A 9,085-nucleotide genomic window follows, 5' to 3' on the forward strand; every position below is an offset into this window, starting at 1 on the left:
GCCCAGGCTGGTCTCAAACTCCTGAGCTCAAGCATTCCTCCTGCCTCAGCCCCCCAAAGTGTTGGGATTATAGAGATGAACCACCACACCCGGCTGACATACATATTTTTAAACCCTGTAAAAATTCACATTGATTTAAACGTTTTGGGGGCCTTTGCTGTTGCAAGAAATGTGTGTGCCTGAGGAATCCCTAAATAAGGCAGACTGTTATGAGAACTATAATAATGATGTGAGCAAAACCCGGAGCCAGAACCCAGCAGAAGGAGAAATTAATTCTGACCCTTAAATCTCGGTGTCACACAGAGGAAGTGAACCAGGAAGGATGGTGTGGGATTGTGGAGGGCAGAGGTTGGGAGAAAAGACTTTCCAGTTGGAAGAGGCTCAAAGTAAAGTTCTGGAGTGGGAACTTGGGAGGAGGTACCTGCTCCTGTCTGAACAGAGAGCCATGTGATGGACCTGGTTTTCAGCCCCTGGCTCTTGGGGCAGAGTAAAACTGAAAGCTCCTATTTTTCATCATTGTTTGCATATTGTGTTCTACAAGTCTGAGAAGTAGTACAGACATAAATTTGCTAAAAAGTCGATTTGGAATTGGAAGGGACATTTTTATCAGTAACAGGATGTTTGAACAAACTTGGAATTTCATGGACTTTTCCACAACCCTCTTCCATGTCTGCAAGGAGCTTACCTGGCAGGATGCTCTGGGGTAAGTGGGACTGTAGAAGTCCCCTGTCTCATCCACCACTGCAGCTGTGAGATGGGGCTGGGGCCATGGGTGGGAGGATTTTTGGACCATGATTCCAGGCGGACACCTCATCTTTACAAAATTAAATGGTAAGCATCCTCGTCATTTGCTGTAATTGGCTCTCTCTGGTGTTGAGTTCCATTTACCCAACAGTTTTCCATCTTTATCTATTCCCTGCAGTAAATGCAATGGAAGGCTGGGCGCAGTGGCTCATGCCTGTAATCCCAGCATTTTGGGAGGCCGAGGTGGGTAGATCACATGAGGTCAGGAGTTCGAGACCAGCCTGGCCAACATGGTAAAACCCTGTCTCTACTAAAAATACAAAAATTAGCCGGGCATGGTGACACATGCCTATAGTCCCAGCTACTTGGGAGGCTGAGGAAGGAGAATTGCTTGAACCCAAGAGGTGGAGGTTGCAGTGAGCCAGGATCGAGCCACTGCACTCCAGCCTGGGTGTCAGAGCGAGACTCTGTCTCAAGAAAGCAGAACGAAACAAAACAAAAAAAATGCAGCTGAAGTAAGCTCTACACAGAGGCACTTTGGGGTGCACATAGAAACCCAATCAACATCTTTCCAAGAGATTGGTATTTTAAAAAGAAATAATCAGCTCTTCTCACAGGCCGAATGAATGTTTGACAGCCTAATCAATTGCCCTAAAGCTTTTAGACAGGGCTGATGAATTATAACTTCACAGATCAACTCTTAGATGAGAATTTTCCCCATGGAGTTGGCCTGTCACCAATGAATTGCTCAAGAAAACCCAGCCGTACTGACCCTGGCCATCTCCTGCAGGGAGAAATTTTTGGTAGGGTTGAGAGATAAGAAAGTCTTTTATTACAGTGAAGTTGGGGAAAGGGGCTTCGTTTGGTGACCTTTTGGTCTTTGAGACTCCCTGAGTATTACCTCCTGTGCCTCCTCCTTCATTCCCACCACTTTAAGGGAGACTAGGCAGAATGACAGAATGATTTGGCCTTTTGCAGTGGGCCTCCATGGGACCCAGCATGATAAGAAGGCCCTAAAAACAAGACTGCCCTGGCGGATCCCTCACCTACCCCTACACAAGGCTGGCACTGAAGTTCTCTTGAACCTAGGACTGGGAGCCCAAGGCTTGGAGGCCAAACAGCAAAGCTGCATCTAATCTCGGTCAGCTTCAGGGTCACCTGGACAGCGGGAATCATTTGATTTTTTCAATCTGGGCATAATGACTAGGCCATCAGGCCCACCTGGCTCATGCTGGTCATGCCAGTGCCCCAGCAGCTGGGAGCATGTGCTCAGAGCCATTAAGGGTGAGTGCGGCAGGTCGCACTGTGGAAGGGGCTGGAACAGCTTTTCCCTGTCGTTTATCCTGAAGCCTCCTTACCTAGGTGGTCTTTCAAGGGTGCCCATGGCCACCTGGGCATTGTCTCCATCCTTCTCCTTGAGGATTATAAATCAGTGATCTCTGAGTTTATCTCCCAATCAGGTCCCTTCTGAGAGTGAAGGAGGCCTTGTTAATTACCACCTTTGTTCAGTAGGCACATATGGAGACCGTCCTGGGCCAAATGGAATGTATGTCACCCTAATTATAAAGGATGGAAAAGAGAACAAAGGTGACTCATTGATGAGACCTTGTAGTCTCCACCGAGTGGAGGACTGTCCCCGAGCCTCATACATTCCAAGGGCAATGGACATGCTTCTGTTATGTAATATTCCAGATGCTGCCACGTCCAATGTACAGAGCACTCCAGTTGCTGGTCTGGGAATGCCTTAACATAAGGAAAGCCTTGGCCCCAGCCAGAGAAGATCATGCTTTTCTAAGTCAAGGTTATAATTATGCATTTTGACAGCCTCCTTCCTGTAATTGTTTTGATGTTCGTGGCAGGCATGCATGCAGGCGGTGCACTTAGAAGCTGCTGTCTATCACCATCGCCTCTTTACAGCATTCCTCTCTGATTATGCAGGGAGCACAGGCTTTGACTGGCAAAGTGATCCCAAGAGGCTTAGCATGGGAAAGAAATAGCTAGTACTTTCCAGAAACTATTCCACCATCTTCAACGGGATGAAGGAAGCCTTGGCTTTGCTGACTTCCCAAGAAGCATCCCGAAAGCTTGCTTAACATCTCAGAAAACAAACCTCTGCATGCATTGATGAAGGAAGAAAAATACAGCCTGTACAGGCTGGGCACAGAGGCTCATGTCTGTAATCCCAGCGCTTTGGGAGGCTGAGTTCGGTGGATTGCCGGAGCTCAGGAGTTTGAGACCAGCTGGGGCAACATGGTGAAACCCCGTCTCTACTAAAAATACAAAAAATTAGCCGAGTGTGCGCATGCGCCTCTAATCCCAGCTACTCGGGAGGCTGAGACACGAGAACTGCTTGAATCTGGGGGGCAGAGGCTGCAGTGAGCCGAGATTGCGCCACTGCACTCCAGCCTGGGTGACAGAGTGAGACTCCGTCCCCCCCCCCCCCAAAAAAAAAAATATACAGCCTGGACAATCACTGGGCCACCTGTCCTTAGGGATTACGGGTGAATTCCAGACTCTGTCCTACCCAGGAAGGAGTACCTTTCAGGGGTCGGAAGGATGCCTTTCAAATCACACCTGGTCCTCACTGGCATTAAATTAAAGTTAGGTGGAGGAGCACCATCAAGGAGCCGGTATCCCTGTGAAAGAGCAGACGTGGCTGTTGTCAAGGAGGTAATAAGCTCTCTGGCAGGATGAGAAGCAATATTTATTTTATCCACCTACAGGATAAAAGAGTATGTATTTGATGAAAGAATTTATGCTGAGTGAATGTGAAATATCTCTAATTGCAGGCAATTAATATTTTCACTGATAAGGAGAGGGCCCCAGGCTGGCTTGCCTCAAACGGCCCTTACGCTCCAGCAGTTCATACTTCTGTTATGTACGTAATCCCTGGATTACACAAACCCACCTGCACTTAAACCTACCAGCTCCACCCACCCTTGCCAAAGCTGTCACTATGAGAAGAATTAGAACCTTCGCAGATACGTTCTGATCCAATGCCAGAGAAAAGGCAGCAGCTTGGAACGTCAGGAACAACTTCGGGAATCTGACCTTCAGGACATTCTCCAGGCTGCCCTGACCCTCAGTCTTTATTCGCCCTGACTAAAAATACTTTCCCATATTGCACTGAAAACATTTTCAGCTCATTTGTTTTACTACCTGAGATCCCATCAACTGGAGATGAGACTGACAGGCATCTTCTTAAAAATGTGAATCATGGCCAGGTGTGGTGGTGCACGCCTGTAATCCCAGCACTTTGGGAGGCCGAGGTGAGCGGATCCCTTGAGCTTGGGAGTTCAAGACCAGGCTGAGCAACATAGTGAGCCATCCTATCTTTAGAAATAAAAAATAAATTTAAAAAAAGTGAGTCATGAAGCACCCATTAGACATGTACATCTAGGAATGAAGTGTTCTAAACACCTTGTTTTGCCACTCACGTAGGAGCTCAGCTAGGGATTTCCTGGAGTGTGTCACAACAATGCCATCACAGAGGGACGAGGACAGAGGTCTAGAACGTCACTGTGTGTCTGCGTGTTCTACTCCCCAAGTAGGGAATGCATCCACAATCTGAGGCTGCCCGGGAGTTTCTGATTCTTCTCTCCACATTCTTTTTTTTTTTTTTTTTTTTAATGGAGTCTTGCTCTGTCCCCCAGGCTGGAGTGTGGTGGCACGATCTCGGCTCACTGCAACTTCGGCCTCCTGGGTTCAAGCGATTCTCCTGCTTCAGCCTCCCAAGTAGCTGGGATTACAGGTGCATGCCACCACGCCCAGCTAATTTTTGTATTTTGAGTAGAGATGGGGTTTCATCCTGTTGTCCAGCCTGGTCTCAAGCTCCTGACCTCAGGTGATCCACCGGTCTTGGCCTCCCAAAGTGCTAGGATTACAGGCGTGAGCCACTGCAACTGGCCCCTTCTCTCCATATTCTGATTGTAAGCATCACCTTTCCGACACAGAAATGTCAGCCCTGCTGGAGCTCCGATGTGTGACTGAGATTCAGCTAATTGCATGTCCTCACAGGAGACTTGGACTCGGAACTCACTTAGGTGAGAGAGAGGCAGGGAACAGAGCATCGTTTTGTTATCGTGGGTTGTGGCAGAGGGATCTTGGCCCTGGAGATGGGAACCAAAGCAGCAACATCCTGACTTGGCAGCTGCTTAATCCGGGTGAGGTGCCAGCTCTGTCAGTGAGATGGTTCTTCAGTGTGCTCCTGAGAGTTGGTTGTCCCTGGAAACCTGCCTAATGCCTGTATCGCTGGCCCTCCTGCCAGTTACATGAGCTCTCTCTGTCTCTTCCTAAAGCCCTTCTGGCTTGAATTGGCTATGCTGGATCCTGTTGTCTGCAGCTAAGAACATCCTGGCTACTGCCGACAAAGCAAAGACAACAGGGGGCCTGCCCCTGTTGTGGATGTGGAGAAGTGGTAGGAGAGGCAGAAAGAGATTCGGGAAGTTGTCAAGTATTTTGAATAATGGCCACTGTTTATTGAGGCCATACATATGTGCACTATCTTTTTTTTTTTTTTTTTTTTGAGACAGAGTCTTCCTCTGTCACCCAGGCTGGAGTGCAGTGGCATGATCTTGGCTCACTGTAACCTCTGCCTCCCAGGTTCAAGCGATTCTCCTGCCTCAGCCTCCCAAGTAGCTGGGATTACAGGCATGTGCCACCATGCCCGGCTAATTTTTGTATTTTTAGTAGCGACGGGGTTTCACTGTATTGGTCAGGCTGGTCTCAAATCCCTGATCTCAGGTGGTTTGCCCACCTCAGCCTCCCAAAGTGCTGGGATTACAGACATGAGCCACCGCGCCCGGCCCATGTGCACCATCTTTAACCCTCACCACTCTGTTAGGCATTATTCCCATTTTACAGATGAGGAAACGGGCTCAGAATGGTTAAGGAGCCTGCCCAATGCCACACAGCCTTTAATGGTGAATCAGGAGCTGGAACTCCAATCTTTTGTGCTCAAAGCCTAGGCTCTCCCTGCTTTGTTACTTTGTCCAGGCCAACGCTGCCTGCAGAAAAGAGTGGACCCTCCTTTCCCTATTCTTTCTGCTCCTCTTGTCTTCCAACTCTCAGGGCCCAGACATTCAGCTAAGCTTGAGGAACACCACAGTTTGCTCATCTGGGCTTTTAAAAGGCTGTGTAAACATGCATTAGTCAGCAGCAGCCCACACACTGGAAAACATTGATATACTGGGGCAAACATTCCCAGAATAGATGACAAACCGCCGAGTCCACCACTCAGGGGATGGGATTCCAGGAGCTATTTGCTTTCTGCCTTCAACAGTTGTGCTATTTGAATTTTTTACACACAGTAGGTGGATGGCTTCTGTTATCACATCATATATTGCAATTAGTGCCACCAAATCAGTTGTTCAAGAGAGAAGGGCAGGCAAGAAAACATAAATTGTGATTATTATTGGATAGTGAGATTATCAGTAATTTTTATTTTCTTCTTTTTTTTTTTTTTTTTTTTTTTTTGAGACAGCGTCTCACTCTGTCACCCAGGCTCAGTGCAGTGGCACAATCTTGGCTCACTGTAGCCTCAACTTCCCGAGCTCAAGTGATCCTCCTGCCTCAGCCTCCTGAGTAGCTGGGACTACAGTTGTGCACCACCACATCCAGCTACATTTTTTATTTTTTGTAAAAACGGGATCTCACTATGTGGCCCAGGCTGGTCTTGAACTCTTGGGTAACATAGGAGCAATCCTCCTGCCTTTGCCTCCCAAAGTGTTGGGATTACAGGCATGAACCACCATACCCACCCTATTTTCTTCCTTTGGCATTTCTGCATTACACGTATTTCTAAGATGACCATGTGCTCTTGTTGCTTGTAGCTGCCACAAACAGATAACCCTGACTCACCCTGGGTTGCGCCATGAGGACACTGATAAGAACACACGACTGCAAGGCAGAAGGAGGGCCTCGGCCTGGCCAGAGCAGCAGCGCCACCCAAGGCCCTCTTTGCTCTTTCTGCCTCTCCTCTCTGCGGTCCCCGTGTCTCCTCCATCACAGATTGCATCCCCTCATGGGTACAGCATGTCTGCAGCAGCCTGAGAATCACACAGCATCCAGACAGAGAATCACACAGCATCCAGACAGAGAATCACACAGCATCCAGACACAGAAACAGGGGCCTTCTTTTCTGGTGTCTCCTTTTTTTGTTCGTTTTTTTTTGAGATGGAGTCTCACTCTATTGCCAGGCTAGAGTGCAGTGGCACAATCTTGGCTCACTGAAACCTCCGCCTCCCTGCTTCAAGCGATCCTCCTGCCTCAGCCTCCTGAGTAGCTGGGACTACAGGTGCTCGCCACCATGCCCAGCTAATTTTTTGTGTTTTTAGTAGAGAGGGGGATTCACCATGTTGGCCAGGATGGTCTTGATCTCTTGAACTCATGATCCACCTGCCTCGGCCTCCCAAAGTGCTGGGATTACAGGCGTGAGCCACTGTGCCTGGCTGGTTGTCTCCTTAAGAGTGTGGGAACCCTTCCAGAACCCCCTGAACTGGGTCCCAGGCCCACTCTTTTTTTTCTGTTTTTTTTTTTTTTTGAGACAGAGCATCACTGTGTTGCCCAGGCTGGAGTGCGGTGGCGAGATCTTGGCTTATTGCAACCTCCGCCTTCTGGTTTCAAGCAATTCTCCCACCTCAGCCTCCTGCATAGCTGGGACCACAGGCACACACCACCAAATCTGGCTATTTTCTTTGTATTTTTTTGTAGAGACAGAGGTCGCACCATGTTGCCCAGGTCTCGAACTCCTGGGTTCAAGCGATCTGCCCACCTTGGCCTCCCAAAGTGTTGAGATTACAGGTGTGAGCCACCACACCCAGCCACCCAGACCCACTCTTAAGTCAGTCCCTGGCAGGGGGGATGTGTTAGAATTAGGTCCACCTGCTGGCCAGGCGGGGACCGGCTTCCCCAGCATGTGGAGTGGGGTGGACACCGGGACAAAGTTGGGGCCTTGGGAAGGAAGATGTAGCGAGACGGATGCCACGTAGACAGCCTGTGTGTCCTCCATGGGAGACTGTTTTATAATTTTAAAATTTTCATTGATATAAAAACGTTTTAAAAATTATGCTTGCTGTGTTTCGAAGCCCTGTTGAGGACGTTGGCAGGAGCCACATGGATGGGTTCCTCTATGAAAGCTTCCGCTCCTTGTGGATGAGAATCACAGCCTGCACTTCCGCTCCTTGTGGGCGAGGATCACAGCCTGCACTTCCGCTCCTTGTGGGCGAGGATCACAGCCTGCACTTCCGCTCCTGGTGGGCGAGGATCACAGCCTGCACTTCCGCTCCTTGTGGGCGAGGATCACAGCCTGCACTTCCGCTCCTTGTGGGCGAGGATCACAGCCTGCACTTCGCTGCTCCTTGTGGGCGAGGATCACAGCCTGCACTTCCGCTCCTTGTGGGCGAGGATCACAGCCTGCACTTCCGCTCCTTGTGGGCGAGGATCACAGCCTGCACTTCCGCTCCTTGTGGGCGAGGATCACAGCCTGCACTTCCGCTCCTTGTGGGCGAGAATCACAAACAAAAACCACGTCTTGGCCAGGGGTGGTGGCTCACACCTATTGTCCTAACACTTTGGGAGGCCGAGGCAGGTGGATCACTTGAGCCCAGGAGTTTGAGACCAGCCTTGGCAACATGGCAAGACACTGTCTCTACAAAAAAATATGAAAAGTAGCCAGGCGTGGTGGCGTGGTGGCATGCGCCTATAGTCTCAGCTACTTGGGGGCTGAGCGGGGAGGATCATTTGCGCCCAGGAGGTCGCGTCTGCAGTGAGCTGTGATCATGCCACTGCACTCCAGCCTGGGTTGCAAAGCAAGACTCCGTCTCAAACAAACAAAAAAAACAACAACCGGAAACCACGTCTTGTTTCTGCTTCAGGATATTGTTCTCTGGGAATGTCAGGAACCAAACAGGCCCCACGAGCCCCACACTTCCTTAGCTGTGTATCACTGGGTCATGGTGTAGCAGGACGAGTCACAGACAAAACTCCTCAGACACTGGATTAAAGAAGGAAGAGGTTTTTTTCATTCGGCCGGGAGCGTCGGCAGACTCGTGTCTTAAGATCCGAGCTCCCCGAAAAAGAAATTCCTAGCCCTTTTAAGGGCTTACAATTCTAAGGGGTCTATGTGAAAGAGTCATAATAGATCAAGTAAGCGTGAGGAACGTGACTGGGGGCTACATACATCAGCTGACAGAACAAAAAGTTTTACAGTGCTTTCTCATACAATGTCTGGAATTTACAGATAACACCAGTAGTTTTGGTCAGGGGTTAATATTATTTCAACCACCAGGGCCAGGTGGTGGCGCCAAGGTCGACTAGCCATGTATCTTACTTCTGTTTCTTT

This window comes from Nomascus leucogenys, chromosome 14 (genome assembly GCF_006542625.1).
Source record: "Nomascus leucogenys isolate Asia chromosome 14, Asia_NLE_v1, whole genome shotgun sequence".
NCBI lineage: Eukaryota > Metazoa > Chordata > Mammalia > Primates > Hylobatidae > Nomascus > Nomascus leucogenys.